The sequence below is a fragment of the Rhodnius prolixus genome, unplaced genomic scaffold, assembly GCF_049639745.1.
Source record: "Rhodnius prolixus isolate KJV_2025 unplaced genomic scaffold, Rpr scaffold_6, whole genome shotgun sequence".
Classification (NCBI taxonomy): domain Eukaryota; kingdom Metazoa; phylum Arthropoda; class Insecta; order Hemiptera; family Reduviidae; genus Rhodnius; species Rhodnius prolixus.
Window position 1 is genome coordinate 34,214,855 of NW_027411634.1, and position 18,145 is coordinate 34,232,999.

The window sequence follows — 18,145 nt, forward strand, 5'->3', positions numbered from 1 at the left end:
TTTGTAGAAGGTGCAGAATTAACTAAATGCTAAATTTATTCGTAGCAGAAACGAGATATTCATCTGTAATTACTGTTTATATTTTTTATAATTCTCGTAAGATAAAGGCAAAAAAAAAATAGATACGCAAAAATAGTTATCTGAGATTCCCTTATGAGATATACGAAAATTTAAACACTGAATTTTACTAGACGTATCTCCAGTATTCCACACCTGCCATAAATTACTAGAAGACACATTACTACAACCTAACTGCGATGTTTATATGTTCAAATTATATCTGTTGCCTTCAAATAATTTGTTCCCAAACAATGTCTCTAATAAAAGTGCTCGATTCAAATTTAACATTCTAGTAGTGTTTTTAATAATTACTTATTACTAGTAAAGTAAAGTAATTGCCCATTTTTTTCAGGCGGGGCTTAAAGTCCATCTACCAATTAGGTGTCTTGGACAGAGGTGTCTAGTAAACATACTTTACTGTAAAATTCTTTTATTAACCATTAAATAAAATAAAAGGCCTAGACCAGGGGAATCGAACCCACTAAACCAACAATACATATTAGCTTTGCGGGTCCAGCCTATAACCGCCTAACATACTTTACTATAAATTTCTTTTATTAACCATTAAATAAAATCCAAGGCCTAGACTAGCCAACAATACATCTTAGCTTTGCGGGTCTAGCCTATAACCGCCTAACACACTTTACTGTAAATTCCTTTTATTAACCATTAAATAAAATCCAAGGCCTAGACTAGCCAACAATACATCTTAGCTTTGCGGGTCTAGCCTATAACCGCCTAACACACTTTACTGTAAATTCCTTTTATTAACCATTAAATAAAATAAAAGGCCTAGACCAGGGGAATCGAACCCACTAAACCAACAATACATATTAGCTTTGCGGTCTAGCCTATAACCGCCTAACACACTTTACTGTAAATTCCTTTTATTAACCATTAAATAAAATCCAAGGCCTAGACTAGCCAACAATACATCTTAGCTTTGCGGGTCTAGCCTATAACCGCCTAACACACTTTACTGTAAATTCCTTTTATTAACCATTAAATAAAATCCAAGGCCTAGACTAGCCAACAATACATCTTAGCTTTGCGGTCTAGCCTATAACCGCCTAACACACTTTACTGTAAATTCCTTTTATTAACCATTAAATAAAATCCAAGGCCTAGACTAGCCAACAATACATCTTAGCTTTGCGGTCTAGCCTATAACCGCCTAACACACTTTACTGTAAATTCCTTTTATTAACCATTAAATAAAATCCAAGGCCTAGACTAGCCAACAATACATCTTAGCTTTGCGGTCTAGCCTATAACCGCCTAACACACTTTACTGTAAATTCCTTTTATTAACCATTAAATAAAATCCAAGGCCTAGACTAGCCAACAATACATCTTAGCTTTGCGGTCTAGCCTATAACCGCCTAACACACTTTACTGTAAATTCCTTTTATTAACCATTAAATAAAATCCAAGGCCTAGACTAGCCAACAATACATCTTAGCTTTGCGGTCTAGCCTATAACCGCCTAACACACTTTACTGTAAATTCCTTTTATTAACCATTAAATAAAATCCAAGGCCTAGACTAGCCAACAATACATCTTAGCTTTGCGGTCTAGCCTATAACCGCCTAACACACTTTACTGTAAATTCCTTTTATTAACCATTAAATAAAATCCAAGGCCTAGACTAGCCAACAATACATCTTAGCTTTGCGGTCTAGCCTATAACCGCCTAACACACTTTACTGTAAATTCCTTTTATTAACCATTAAATAAAATCCAAGGCCTAGACTAGCCAACAATACATCTTAGCTTTGCGGTCTAGCCTATAACCGCCTAACACACTTTACTGTAAATTCCTTTTATTAACCATTAAATAAAATCCAAGGCCTAGACTAGCCAACAATACATCTTAGCTTTGCGGTCTAGCCTATAACCGCCTAACACACTTTACTGTAAATTCCTTTTATTAACCATTAAATAAAATCCAAGGCCTAGACTAGCCAACAATACATCTTAGCTTTGCGGTCTAGCCTATAACCGCCTAACACACTTTACTGTAAATTCCTTTTATTAACCATTAAATAAAATCCAAGGCCTAGACTAGCCAACAATACATCTTAGCTTTGCGGGTCTAGCCTATAACCGCCTAACACACTTTACTGTAAATTCCTTTTATTAACCATTAAATAAAATCCAAGGCCTAGACTAGCCAACAATACATCTTAGCTTTGCGGTCTAGCCTATAACCGCCTAACACACTTTACTGTAAATTCCTTTTATTAACCATTAAATAAAATCCAAGGCCTAGACTAGCCAACAATACATCTTAGCTTTGCGGTCTAGCCTATAACCGCCTAACACACTTTACTGTAAATTCCTTTTATTAACCATTAAATAAAATTCAAGGCCTAGACTAGCCAACAATACATCTTAGCTTTGCGGTCTAGCCTATAACCGCCTAACACACTTTACTGTAAATTCCTTTTATTAACCATTAAATAAAATCCAAGGCCTAGACTAGCCAACAATACATCTTAGCTTTGCGGTCTAGCCTATAACCGCCTAACACACTTTACTGTAAATTCCTTTTATTAACCATTAAATAAAATCCAAGGCCTAGACTAGCCAACAATACATCTTAGCTTTGCGGGTCTAGCCTATAACCGCCTAACACACTTTACTGTAAATTCCTTTTATTAACCATTAAATAAAATCCAAGGCCTAGACTAGCCAACAATACATCTTAGCTTTGCGGGTCTAGCCTATAACCGCCTAACACACTTTACTGTAAATTCCTTTTATTAACCATTAAATAAAATAAAAGGCCTAGACCAGGGGAATCGAACCCACTAAACCAACAATACATATTAGCTTTGCGGTCTAGCCTATAACCGCCTAACACACTTTACTGTAAATTCCTTTTATTAACCATTAAATAAAATCCAAGGCCTAGACTAGCCAACAATACATCTTAGCTTTGCGGGTCTAGCCTATAACCGCCTAACACACTTTACTGTAAATTCCTTTTATTAACCATTAAATAAAATCCAAGGCCTAGACTAGCCAACAATACATCTTAGCTTTGCGGTCTAGCCTATAACCGCCTAACACACTTTACTGTAAATTCCTTTTATTAACCATTAAATAAAATCCAAGGCCTAGACTAGCCAACAATACATCTTAGCTTTGCGGTCTAGCCTATAACCGCCTAACACACTTTACTGTAAATTCCTTTTATTAACCATTAAATAAAATCCAAGGCCTAGACTAGCCAACAATACATCTTAGCTTTGCGGTCTAGCCTATAACCGCCTAACACACTTTACTGTAAATTCCTTTTATTAACCATTAAATAAAATCCAAGGCCTAGACTAGCCAACAATACATCTTAGCTTTGCGGTCTAGCCTATAACCGCCTAACACACTTTACTGTAAATTCCTTTTATTAACCATTAAATAAAATCCAAGGCCTAGACTAGCCAACAATACATCTTAGCTTTGCGGTCTAGCCTATAACCGCCTAACACACTTTACTGTAAATTCCTTTTATTAACCATTAAATAAAATCCAAGGCCTAGACTAGCCAACAATACATCTTAGCTTTGCGGTCTAGCCTATAACCGCCTAACACACTTTACTGTAAATTCCTTTTATTAACCATTAAATAAAATCCAAGGCCTAGACTAGCCAACAATACATCTTAGCTTTGCGGTCTAGCCTATAACCGCCTAACACACTTTACTGTAAATTCCTTTTATTAACCATTAAATAAAATCCAAGGCCTAGACTAGCCAACAATACATCTTAGCTTTGCGGTCTAGCCTATAACCGCCTAACACACTTTACTGTAAATTCCTTTTATTAACCATTAAATAAAATCCAAGGCCTAGACTAGCCAACAATACATCTTAGCTTTGCGGTCTAGCCTATAACCGCCTAACACACTTTACTGTAAATTCCTTTTATTAACCATTAAATAAAATCCAAGGCCTAGACTAGCCAACAATACATCTTAGCTTTGCGGTCTAGCCTATAACCGCCTAACACACTTTACTGTAAATTCCTTTTATTAACCATTAAATAAAATCCAAGGCCTAGACTAGCCAACAATACATCTTAGCTTTGCGGGTCTAGCCTATAACCGCCTAACACACTTTACTGTAAATTCCTTTTATTAACCATTAAATAAAATCCAAGGCCTAGACTAGCCAACAATACATCTTAGCTTTGCGGTCTAGCCTATAACCGCCTAACACACTTTACTGTAAATTCCTTTTATTAACCATTAAATAAAATCCAAGGCCTAGACTAGCCAACAATACATCTTAGCTTTGCGGTCTAGCCTATAACCGCCTAACACACTTTACTGTAAATTCCTTTTATTAACCATTAAATAAAATCCAAGGCCTAGACTAGCCAACAATACATCTTAGCTTTGCGGTCTAGCCTATAACCGCCTAACACACTTTACTGTAAATTCCTTTTATTAACCATTAAATAAAATCCAAGGCCTAGACTAGCCAACAATACATCTTAGCTTTGCGGTCTAGCCTATAACCGCCTAACACACTTTACTGTAAATTCCTTTTATTAACCATTAAATAAAATCCAAGGCCTAGACTAGCCAACAATACATCTTAGCTTTGCGGGTCTAGCCTATAACCGCCTAACACACTTTACTGTAAATTCCTTTTATTAACCATTAAATAAAATCCAAGGCCTAGACTAGCCAACAATACATCTTAGCTTTGCGGTCTAGCCTATAACCGCCTAACACACTTTACTGTAAATTCCTTTTATTAACCATTAAATAAAATCCAAGGCCTAGACTAGCCAACAATACATCTTAGCTTTGCGGTCTAGCCTATAACCGCCTAACACACTTTACTGTAAATTCCTTTTATTAACCATTAAATAAAATCCAAGGCCTAGACTAGCCAACAATACATCTTAGCTTTGCGGTCTAGCCTATAACCGCCTAACACACTTTACTGTAAATTCCTTTTATTAACCATTAAATAAAATCCAAGGCCTAGACTAGCCAACAATACATCTTAGCTTTGCGGTCTAGCCTATAACCGCCTAACATATCTGTTTTTTTGTTTTGTTTTGGTACTGATTAATTAATCTTAAGGTGAGAACGATTATTACCGATTTCAGTGATATTTTTTCTTCATTTAGGGGTGAATGCCGAAAAAAGAAATGAAATCACGTCTATAAAGACACGATGGTAAATTATTTTTGCCAATATTTCCATAAAACAGAAAAAAGTTGCACGAAACATGGAACGACGGAAGCGAGAATGTGTTAGAGTAACCCATACTAGCACCCACGGTAAAAGGGTTTGTGGGTGGAGAAGACCCCCCCCCCCAGAGGCAAGCTTTCTATACATAATGGAACCCAATTATTAGTTTTAATCGAATCATTTACTCCGCTCATAACCCACGACTGGAAAGCGGACAGCAATAGATGGAACGGTAACTATGGAGAGCTACCATTTCACCTACAACACGAGAATGATGTCCTTCAAAAACATCCAAGTAAACCTGTATGATGCATATACATATTTATAGTTCACCAACGGCCAGCAAACTTCCAAACTAAGCTGCTGCGGTTGCTGTCCATCAAAAACACAGCCGGACCATTGTTGTGTTCTCTGTCCAATATTCTGTTCATTGATCGTTGCACCCAATCTGCACGTCTGCACGCACACATCTGCGTATCTAGATTGAGCACGTACACTGATCCACCATCCCCCACCTCCACTCACCATGCACGTAAATTTAGGTTAAGTCCGCCATACATACACGTTGTACAGTGCATTGCATTGTGCATTTCAAATTAACACTGCCCTTATTTTATTATCTAACATTATGTCAACTCCAACTCAATATGGTGTTAATTAAAAACTAGAATTAATTGAATTTCCAGCAACATGTGCTTTTCCCATATTAAGTCTGAAGTGGGGGGAAATATGCATCCCAGAGTTTTCAATTTTGACGCTCTTTTTCTTTTAAAAATTACTTCTTGTAAACCAAGGTTTTGCATCAACTGAATCCCTAGGTGGATAACTCAGTGCTGGGCAAAATTTACTCTATGCCAGGGATGGCGAACCTTTTTGAGACCTTTTTGGGTACTAGCTCTTGGGCCACTAATGCCCATTTACACAAGAGTTAAGTTTAAAAATTTTAAACTGAATATTTTCAAAACTAAACATCTTTAAAATTCAGTTGGCTTAACGGGGTAAAACGGAACGAAACAAGTGGCTATGGAAGTCTCTTTTTACAAACATAACTGAACAAAACCTTACAAAAGTGTGTTTTATCTGAAGAAAAATCTAAATATGGTTATTTGCTTTGGGTTGTCGATCTTTTTAGCAAATAAAATATGAGTAAAATTATACATTTTATTTGATATTTTGTAAACACTTTTACTTAATTCCAAATACTACAAAAGCATTTGTCGTCATTTGCTTTTTAGAACTGTAATGATAAAATTAAAGGTTAAATTGCTTTTATGTCAATGCGTGAGTGAAAAAAAATACAGATAGAATATAAATAATCCACACAATTTGAAAATCTAAATCAACCCGTGTAAACAAACAAATGGTTGCCTAGCAATTGTGGGTCAGTGAAAAAGCTTGCGCGGGTCCAGTGTCTGACCCGCGGGTCATAGATTCGCCATCACTGCTCTAGACTAATTGAACATTCTTAAGATACAATTAAACATAGTCCAATTACGATTTTTCAAGGTTTAATTATAAAATTTTGCGGTTATTTCAATAAACAATGTGACCGATTACTAAAGGCTGGCTTGCACTATAGGTCTTTGTTCGTTCTCTTTAAGGAACAGTCAAGACAGGTTCTCTTACTAAGGTATCCTCTCACGCAAAGTCATGTTCAGTTCACATTCTCTTCAGAGCAATGAGCCGGCAGAGAGGTTCTCTTTAAATTTTCATGGAACAGGATGAAAGCATAAAATGATGTAGAAGTCAAAGGCCGACGAGAAGTTTACTGGTAGGAACTCGTCTAAAATTGCTGCAACAACAATCTAGCCGGGTTACTGCTTAATAGTAAGTCGAAGAAACATCCAGTGCCCTGCCCAGAGCGAAAGCAAGTATAGGTTCTATCAGGAAGAAGAGGAAACAAAGAGATGGTATGTCTCCAGGTTTGGCTTTAGGGAGAAGTAATTCAAAAGTAAAAGTACTTTAAATTCTAAGTCAGCAGACAATTCAAGACACCAACAGATTTCATTATATCAAAGTCCCTACCAAGGAGACCCAAACTCATGCGACAATATGTAGTAGTGTATACGACAAACACATTATTCGCTACAATTTAAAGTTAAGCCGAAAGGATAAAAAAAATGAAGGAATAATCCTTTAAAATAGGTTTTTTGTATATGATACAAAATTATATTTTATACTTATATATGTTTTCACATACACATTACACCTATCTAAGTTTTACACCCACATGGGTTTTTTATAAAATGTACACTTCTATGGGCACACCCATATTCCTTTGTACTGGGGAGCTCTCCTCCTCTGTTTATTGTAGCTATAGGAGAACGCATCTCACTTCTTTACAAACGTTCCCTAACTCCGTTCCCTCGCCTAACCCTCCTGCCAGCACGTTACTCACCCTCTAGCTACCCTTTGTTCCGCACGAACTGTACCCTTATTCAGACCAGTTAGCCTGATAAATTTTTTTTTATTATTCCTTTTTTTCAGTTCATTGGCACGTATTTAAACAAAAAAAAACCACGTTTATTGTTAATATTTTTTAAAGAACAAAATATCTTAAAAGATGAAATGTTTATTTATAAACAAAATCTCCCGAATATTAAGCAATCACACAGCTTAAGGTAAGATTCTAATAGTGCGGCCTTCAAGGCCTACGCCACTGCGACCACTTTGGATCTATTGAGGCTCCCCTCACTCTAAAGCTCACCCTCCAGACCTGTCCTTTTAATCAGACTCTTAATGCTGGAGAGCAACTCCTGGGTAAAGCTCCTCAGGCCTTGGTTTTTTCTCCCCGAGAAGTAACCTCCTTAGCCCAGACAAGCCCCTCACACTGACATAACACGTGCAGTGCCGTTTCCTCCACTTCCTGACAGAACCTACAAAGGCTATCCATCTGCCAGGCCCATGCGATGCTTGTGTTTTCTAAGCCTGTAGTGGCCGGTTAATAGGCCTACAATTATCCTTAAAGCCCCACGCGGGCCTTGACAGATTAATTCTGCAGTCAGCCTTGGCGAATAGCCCTTGATGAACTCCTTCGCCTGTCTATGCCCTGTGGTGGCAAGCTTACTTAACAAATATAGCATCTTTATTAAATATTAAAATTAAGATTCAGCGTGCCGTCACAGAATGGTTCTGGCGAAAGCCATTTTTAGGCTCTGTCAGGAAGAAGAGGAAACAAAGAGCTCCAGGTTTGGCTTTAAGGAGAAAAGAAACCAGCAGTTCCTTTCTAGACTCCTAGTGAGTCAAAGCGTTATTTCTTTGACAGAATAGGTAGTTTGAAAAAGCTTGATGTCTCAAGGCTACGAGGATTGTCGGGTAGAATTCGGGATGAAAGGCAACGGACTAGAGATTTGGAATGTGAAGATGGAATCTTTGGTATCTCAGTTAGCTTAATTTAGGCAGGAAGGTAGCATACTGTGTCTAGATTGAATGGCTACACAGTAAGGATTGTTAAAAGAATTTTGGATTATAAAGACTGGATATGGATGAGGTGGATGCCCCTAAAGTCCACATAGGTTTAGACTAGTGACGCGTACTGTTAACTTTGGTTTTTGTACGAACAGTCTAGATCTAATTTCTAGGATTCGTTTTAGATAATGTGTACTGAGTAACTGCAGTTAAAACTCAATGAAATTTAGCACGATTACAGGACTTCCTCTTACGAGTGATGACAGGAAGTCAAAATATTGAACCTCGAAAAGCACGATGTATGAAAAATTCACTTCCTATTTATAATAAATGTATATAGATATATCTTTTAATATTCTTTCAAATTGTTATAACTTTGAATTCCCTAATAATTTCAGCGATCTATTTTCAGCCCGTTTCCATTTTACTTTTGAAAAGATTAATAACAACTTTATTCGAGAAGCTTCTTTTCCTTCTTTTTGCTTTCCTTTTTTTACGCTCAACATTATTAAAGCGACTACAGGAAGGGCGGTGTAACATTTTCCATTCATTTCTTGAATGCACGATTAAGGTCATCCACCTTAGGGTATTTTCGTCTTTTATTTCATCATATTAAAGTAAATTCACGTTTATGATAATTCTACATCATATTTCTATTCTATTCTATTCTATTCTATATTTTTTTTCTGTGCAAACAGAAATACTCTATTAAAAAATGGTAGCTTTAAGCTCGCTCGTCTTTGAGGTTAAATTGCTTATTATGTATGAGTTTTAAATAAACAATAAAAGTTTTATGTTGTTTAAGACTCCATATTTTTCAGCAAACTCATAATTAATTAATTTCCTTCCAAATTATAACATTAGCAACAATCTATCAATAATAATATGCAAATCGCTGAAATAGCGCTCTAGTGAGAAGCAATCCTACTTACTCTGCCAAATATGGTAAAAGAAAAAAGAAATAGAAGAAAACCATGAGTGGAGAAGGCACCCAGTGATGTCACTCCAGTAACGTGCTTTGCTCTCACGATAAGAGAAGATCACGAGGCCATCTTCTCTTCAATCTCCTTAGAGGATTACCTGGTAATTTGGAGGAAGATAGGTGTTCTATGAGAGGGTTAGGATGAGCTGCTGTAGAGGAATGAAATTTGAAGAAACGAGTGTTAGCAAGATCTATAATGAAAGGGATTTTGAGGTCATTATGGATAGTGAGGTTAGATACGAGCGTTAAGAAGTTTTCGAAGTATTTTTGACTGTAATTCCTGGAGGCGTAGTGAGTTGGAACGCTTAGTCGATCCCCAAACTTCGATGGGCCGTATGACCAAATAGGTCGCAGTAACAGTAGATATAAGAGTCTTTTGTTATGTAGGTTAAGTTTCGAACGTTTGTCAAGTAGTCTGGCGAGAAGTTTTGTAGCGTTGGTTAGTTTCTTGTCTTTTCAGTCTAGACTAGGGGATTCCATGTCAACCGTTTGTCTAGGTGCAGTCCAAGGTAGCGTACTTTGTCCACAGTTGGTATAGGAGTTTGGTTCAAGATGATGGGAGGTAGGATTTTCCGTCTGAGAGTAAATACTATAAACTTTGACTTCGTAACGTTAGTTTTGATTCTCAATTTGAAAAGCCAGTCCTGTAAGTGGTTGATGTGTGTTTGTAGAGTTCGTGTAGCGATAAGAGGATCGGAATGAGGAGATAAGATTGCAGTATCGTCAGCAAAGGTAGAAAGAATGGTATTTGGTTGTTGAGGTATGTCTGCTGTACATAAGGAGTAAAGAATAGGACCTAGGACACTGCCCTGAGGAACACCAGCTCGAGCTAGACGGATATCAGAGTCTGCTGCTCCACAGTTGACTCTGAAATATCGATCTTTTAGATAAGATTTGAGGATGAGGTAGTAAGTATGAGGAAGAATCTCCCTCAGCTTAAACAGTAGTCCCTCGTGCCACACCCTGTCGAACGCCTGAGCGACGTCAAGGAAAACACTCGGGCAATACTACTTTCGCTCGTAACATATTTAAATTTTTACAAAAAGGCAGCTTTTTAATTTTTTATGAATATTTGACCAAATAAGAGAACTTTACCTCTTGCTTTAAAGATTTAAATTTTCTTTTTCTTTTCATTAAAATTGATAGAAAAATAATCATGTAATCTGTTTAGCTAAATATTTGGAACACTCAAGAAAATTTCCCAAAATTTCAAAGAGGAATCAAAACATTTACGAGGTTCGTGAAATTTCCAATATCTTGATTAAAGTTTAAATGTAAACATTTGAACTTCTCATCCAATTATCGGTAAATAAGATCTAAAAAGCTATATATCTCCCCTCCAAGCAGAGAATGTTCCAACACAATGGATTAAGGAGATTAGACAATGCCAGAGGAACGTAATCAAATAAAAATAAAAGGCATTAAAGTTAGAGAAGAGAATCCAGTGAGAGATGACCTTTTATGTAATGGAGACACCACTACAAGTGGTGACCAGAAAACTGAACTGGTTCTTAACAAGGTCGTAAAGATTCTAGAGACTCACCGCTCACTCACAGTAGATGCTGCTTCTACAATCAGATTGTTAACTGCCCTTCCTTAACGTGATTCTCACTTAATATGATACGATAAAAGTCTATCAGGGTGTAAGAAAAAAAAACTCCTCCAATGGAGGAGGGGGGAAAAAAGATGCCAGTAACTCCTTGTTCCCGACCTAGCTTCGGGAATGGTCTTTTGATTCTTCGGAATATTGCGCAACGTGTCTTTCTAAACAGACCTTCAATGTTAACTATCCAATTAATAGCACCTAATGAGATATTCCAAATTAATTTGAGGATTGTTTGGAGACTGATAGGAGATGGGTACCCAGCAAGACGTTCAGTTGTTAGCTTACTGGATTTCCACACGGAGATCCCGGGTTCGAAGCCCAGTCTTACGATTTTCTCTTATTAGCAGCCTTCTTACAACACACTAACAGCATTTGTAAAGAGAGAACCCTTTAAATTGCCAAGTTTAAGTTGAAAAAATTCAATCGACAATCATCAAGTAAGAAGGAATATAATGAGCTTCAAAAAGCAAATGGTGCGGAAGCAAAACTAGATCAATAAATCTTTTCTTCTCATATCTATGAGCTCTCTGTCATTGATTGCATCATCATCGCAAAGATAGCTGCATTACTACTGAATTCCAATAGATAACTATCTAATATTTTCCTACTGTAAAGTCTCTTTAACGGCTACAACAAAATCCCTGTAAGGAAAGGTCGACTCAATCAGCTCCCCTTTTGTACTGCAAGAACAACAACAACAACAACAACAACAACAACAACAACAACAACAACAACAACAACAACAACAACAACAACAACAACAACAAATATCTCTTCTTACCACTATCGACACAATGAGTCAGTCGATTATGTAACCAAAAATTACTGGCAACCACAATTTTCAATAAATATTGCTCTTTAGAGACACATGTCAATTTTTATTTTAGAAATATTTATAAGCGCAAAAAAATCAATTGATTCATCATTTGATGAAATCAAATTATATATTGTTGTAAAAAATATACTACTATTATTGTTGTGTAAACATCTGTTATTTTTACAGCTTTCTCTTAAATTTTTTTAAACTGTGTTTCCTTTTCTTTTATGCAATAAGTATTAATAAGTATATTTATGTATGCCTTAAAGATTTGAAGCGAAAGTAAAGTTTGGTAATGCCTGTTTTTTCGGATGGGCTTTAGGTCCAACTACCAAATTAGATGTCACGGACGGAGGCGACTGGCAAAAGAATCAAACGCCCTCGAACTTTCACCTCCAGCAAGTGACGAACATCTAATTTCGTTTTTCTAGCATTATTATAAATGATAATAAATAAAATCTCCAGTAAAAACCGTTGGTATTCCATATTATTAAATTTAACTAGAAATGTGAACGTGATTGGTAGTTCGTCGTGATCGTCGTAAAGCTTTGCATAGTTTATCACCTCTGACATAAAAAGCTTTAATGTTGTGATTGATCAATCCGTTAGCTTTTCACTCGCTGGCCCCAAAAAGCATGAAGGTATCAAGCAAGAAGGCAATTCGAGAAGCATCTAAACTTTACGATGGTGTGAAGCAAAAATTCAAAAAAATTGTACCGAGACTAAATTCAACACTTCCTCTTTGAAGTTTTTAATAGGTACGAATTAATTTTAAAAAACAATTTTACTACCATAAAATCTGACAATACAATTTGGAGGTTTTGATTCTGCTCTTCACCATGGCCATCTACAAGAAATCGTGTCATTCGTTGTGAGACCAAACATCAAGAACAAATGGGTGTTGCATCACGATAATGCTCCTTGTCAAACAGAAATTTCAATAAACCAGAGTTTTTGGCCAGTAAAAAACATTCCTGTGGCTCCTCACAGCCTCCTTATTCCACCTGACTTGAGTCCTTGTGACTTTTTTCTCTTCCCGAAGTTAAAAAAATCACCTCCAGGGGAACCCATTTTGGGACAGTCGAAAACATTCTAACGGCTGTAACCGGACCAGCTGAAGGCTATTCCAAGTATCGGAGTTCGAGCACTGCTATGAGGAGTGGAAGAAACGTCTCCAGCGCTGTGTGGCTTCAGAAGGAAGTTATTTTGAAGGTGACAATATAAGAATTGTAATTCTTTTTGAATAAAAAAAATTTAAAAAATCGATCTCATTACTTAATTGACAGACCTATAGAATCTAAGGTATTCAATTGGTTAATTTCACGAACAAACGAATGGAGTACGATTGTTACTTATCCAATTGGTTCAACTAATCAATACTTATCAAAATTTATTTTATGCATTTAAATTTATCCTGTTGAATAATATCACAGTTAAATTCTCAGTTATTTAAATAAAGATAATCTCATATGATTAGTAATACAACATAAAATTAGCGCAAATACTGGACAAAGCAGCATTATCATCTGATTGGTTGAAATCATTGAAATGGAGCAAATTGATTGGTATTTAAGTTTGTAAGTGAAATGATTACTACTATCAATTTCGATAGCTAATAACAACGGCAATATCTAGCTACAATTCAATCACGCTATTACCCTACGTCTAGTTCAAAGTTTATGTCAGTGAAAAGACAGTATTGTGTTAGTGAATGATTTAACAATCAATCTATACTGCACACCATTTACATCGATCAGTGAATCTCCTTGTTACTGGAAAGAACACGATATGCCCGTCAGCAACAGGTGGGATGTATGACCTTGTGAGTTTACAATACGATTACAATATCAGCTATATTTACGACCAATATCTGTACATACATTTCAGTCGTATAACCTCTCAGGAGGGATATAGATGGAGAGATGTGGAAGAGGAACAGAAAGAAGTGGTAAAAACACCCACATGCGAACACGTTTCTCATCCACGCAGCTACTGTTTGCCCAAAGTTGATAATGATGATGGCTATTTTCACGTAGTCAAACTTTTGCGAAGGGGCTAATATAGATGGCTGAGTTAATGGTGGGGGTACCGCGAGGGTTGTATTAGAATCTTCGGTCCCAGCATCAATTAATAACCATTTTGTTTGCAGCATCAACGGTTCTGAAGAACTATTACATATTTAACTAGTTGATGCTTGATTTAACTAGTTGATTACAGTATCGGCTATATTTACGACCAATATCTCTATATGATATTAATAATTGTAAACATTTAAGTCGTATAACCTCTCAGGAGGGATGTAGATGGAGAGATATGGAAGAGGAACAGAAAGACGTGGTAAAAGCACCCACATGCGAAAACGTTTTTCACCCACGCAGCTACAGTGTCCCCCAAAGTTGATAATGATGAAGGCTATTTTCACGTAGTCAAATTTTTGCGAAAAACTGGCCGAAACAGGAAACACCGTTAGATGAAAACAATCGATAAAACTAAATCTAAAATCTATAAAACAATCTATTTTTCTTCAACGGAAATTTGCCGGAACAACCTATTTACTTAAACTTAGTAAGAGAAGTAAAGGAATAAAAAAAAAAAGAAGAAGTTAAGTAACTAAACTTCACCAATTTGTTAGGAAGATTGGGGAAGAATGGTTGCCTAAGCAACAGTTTTATATTTTGGTCGAAATTGTAGCCCTTTTAAAAACCACTTCCTTCAACTAAGGAAATGCTACTCCTTATTATAATTTAATAATGGTATCGTAAATGTAATAAAAATGAATAAAAGAAATTTTTATCTTTAGCTTTTGAACAAGCCAATAAATCCCTGAAGATAAAATAACTTTTAACTTCAGGGAAAATTACTTCTTGACAAGGAAGAAAACCTTGAGTACTTGGAAAATGTCGAATAAAATAAAACCTTGCCTGGAAGCAACATTATTTACTTGGGTCTTTGGATTATCATGATTCTATGGTTTTAAGTAAGGAGATTTCTGTGGCTTATACTTTAACTATTAAAAAATAAAATTCTGTTCAAATTTGTTCCTACTTTTTTGATACGCACCCACCAATTGGGCTATAACATGCATTCTATGCACATTCAACAGTCCAGCTACACCATGAAACTACCTACTAAATCACTGAAGCGAATAACAGTAAACAAATTAAAAGATTGTTTAAAAAGTTGCTAATTTAAAATTAACCAAAAAAAAGTAAAAGATTTAAGTTGAACGATAGAGAATTAATAGCAATATTATTTGGCAAGATTTGTTGCATAATCGGAGTCAAGAGTGATATCTGGGTGCACCCACCCTAATTCTGGGCCAGGGTGGATGGATTTTGGAAAGAAAAGTATTTTTCATTCTTCAGAGGCCTCGAAACTTGGTGTAGCTATCCAATGAGGCGCGCACCTATCCATCCAATTTGGCTGTCAATTGCTCCACCAAAATTCAATCAAGTCTGGAGATTTTGCTACTCTACGTACTTCTAAAGAATGTTAGAACATATTGGAATTCGACTTTTTTTTTTTTTTGCTTTTTTTGGCATTGGCTTCCGCCATACAGCCAGCATCGTCTAGGTGCTTATCACTAGAATATCACTCACTCTCCATTCTTACCTACAAATACATTCGCTTCACACATTCATCATTCTACTATATACCGCTATTTACATAAACTACTGCTAATGGATGGAGCAGCACTCTGTGCTCCTGCCATCCTTATAGCTTAACCCAAATTAAAATCACGTAATCCTTCTCTAAGCATTTTCTTCCATTCATTCTAATTCGGCTATAGCTTTTAAATACATTCATATTTCATTGCTAGCTCTGCTACCGACTTAAGCACATAAATGTTGGTGGAGAATATAATGTCTTCGTAGCGAAATGGTGCATCTAAATACCTGTAGATATGTATTAAAGAATTTATTAACAATACGAGAAATATGTAATAATCATAATCGATTCATATCATATAAACTCGCATTGTTGTTAGGCATTCCGCTGTAGATACAGTGGTTTCGATTCTGATAAAGCCATTATACAAATTTCTCTATTTCTTAACATAAAATGTGTATTTTCATTTTAAACCCTTATTGGCTCTAATAATTTTAAAGAAACTGTTTCAACTCATTTTCAACTTCGTCAAGGGATACTTAATAGCAGGCCCGGATTTTCCTATAGGCTAACTAGGCTTAAGCCTAGGGCCTCAAGATCAAGAGGGGGCCTACATTCAAATTGTTAGCAAAATTAAAATTACACTATTCTAAAAAATAGTGAACACTGAAACACTGAACCGAAAATAAGGTGAAATTCTACGCATATGACTAATAAACAATCATAAAAATGTATTGGTTAAGATGAACGCGTTCGGCTCATTGGGTCTGTTCGTTTGTATGAGGGCCTCATAAGTGGAATAGCCTAGGGCCTCTTTTCATCTAAATCCGGCCCTGCTTAACAGCCACAAGTTTGTGCAAAAATGTCTATTACCGCCCTTAAATAGCCATCTGTTTTGATTTTTGCTTTGAACTAAGAGATAACAGAAACATGTCATCCGAAGATTAAACACAAAAAGTGAATAACTCGCTACTCAAATAAAAAAAAATTAATAATATTTCAAAAAGGGGGAAAAAAATCTAGCAAAAAATCGTCGAATTGTTTGCAGCAGAGGATTGAAAAATAAAAACTAGACGTTTGAAAAATTCTACTTTTTTTGAAGGAGTATCAAAAGAAGGACGAGAAAAGACATGAGAGGGGGAAAAAAGTGATAAAGTCTGGGAGGCTAGCAGTGTCAGGATATTGAATGTCAAATGTCATTCGCTTTCAACTGTCAGGAATTCTATGAAGATTGTCAACCCTTCTTCAAATGACTTTCACTGCAGCATCCTAGAAGCATGGAATATATACTTGTCGCGTCTCTACACAGAGAGGAATTCAAAAGAAGAAACATTTCGCTTCAGAATTCCCCAAAAAATATATATATATTTATTCAAAGAGAATAAATTGTTATATTCCCCTTATTAATGTAAAAGGGTTTGCTATCAGATGAAATTATAAAAATGGAGGTTTGAGGAAATAAATACATTTTAAGCTCCCATAAAACCAGGAAAAAATCCTGGTTCAGCAAGTGTATAAAACAATGACCAAAGCATAAAGCCGCAGAAAACTTTAAATTTCCTTTTGGCACACTGTTGACGCTTTGGAGAATGAAATTTTCCGTATCCTGTACACGTCTTTTTAAAGAGTATTTTGCGATTTTTTTTTTTTTTAAAAACATGGCTCCCGGAAAATAGCGAAAGTAAAATTAAACGCAACGGAAAGTGCATCTTTAGAGGAACAATTATTTATTTAACAAGTGTGGAAAGTAGTACTTTTCCTCACACGAGGCAGTGCAAATTGCCGAGTGTGAGAAAAATACTTTACACTCGAGTTAAATATTATATTTTTTCTGCAACCTTTAGGGTTATTAACTAAAAAAAAAAAAACTAAACAGGAATCACTAGAATCCATTTTAAATTTCTATAAGGTAACACTATAACCTTTTTAACTGTTATAATTAAAAATATCTAATTATTTATTAAAATATTATTTTTATTTCTATATTCCTTTCAATTTTTATTTTATATTTTTAATATTCGTTTTTTAATTATTTAGATAAAATAAATTTAAATAAGCTTATTAAGGTTTTACAGAAAATATTTAATAACAAAACTTCTTATATCAGGGAAGCACAATAAAGTTTTTCCACTCACTAGTGAGGAAAGTGACACTAACTTCCGGTGTAAGGTACCTACACGATCGCAATACTTTCCTTGACTAGTGAGAGAAAGTAAAACTAGCTGTTTTCTTTTTTATTAAAAACTGATAAAGGTAAAATTCAATATTGTTAAAGATTAGTTTGAAGATCTCAAAATGACTTAAATTTGAATCAATACAACACGTTAAATTTTGTAAAGTTGTATCAATGTCTAAAACTTCTAAAGTTTTGGGAGCTTTAAACAAAGAAGAAATACTATAAATGTACTAGAGTGGCTGTAATTTGATACACTTTGGGAACTTTTCGACTTCTA

The 18,145-nt window shown here is 35.6% G+C and overlaps 1 protein-coding gene across 4 annotated transcripts in view; it reads right to left on the minus strand.

Annotated features, from left to right (window-relative positions):
- LOC141460304 (uncharacterized) overlaps positions 1-18,145 on the minus strand; it is a 762,362-nt gene that overhangs the window by 160,811 nt on the left and 583,406 nt on the right. The gene's annotated exons all lie outside the window — the stretch shown is intronic.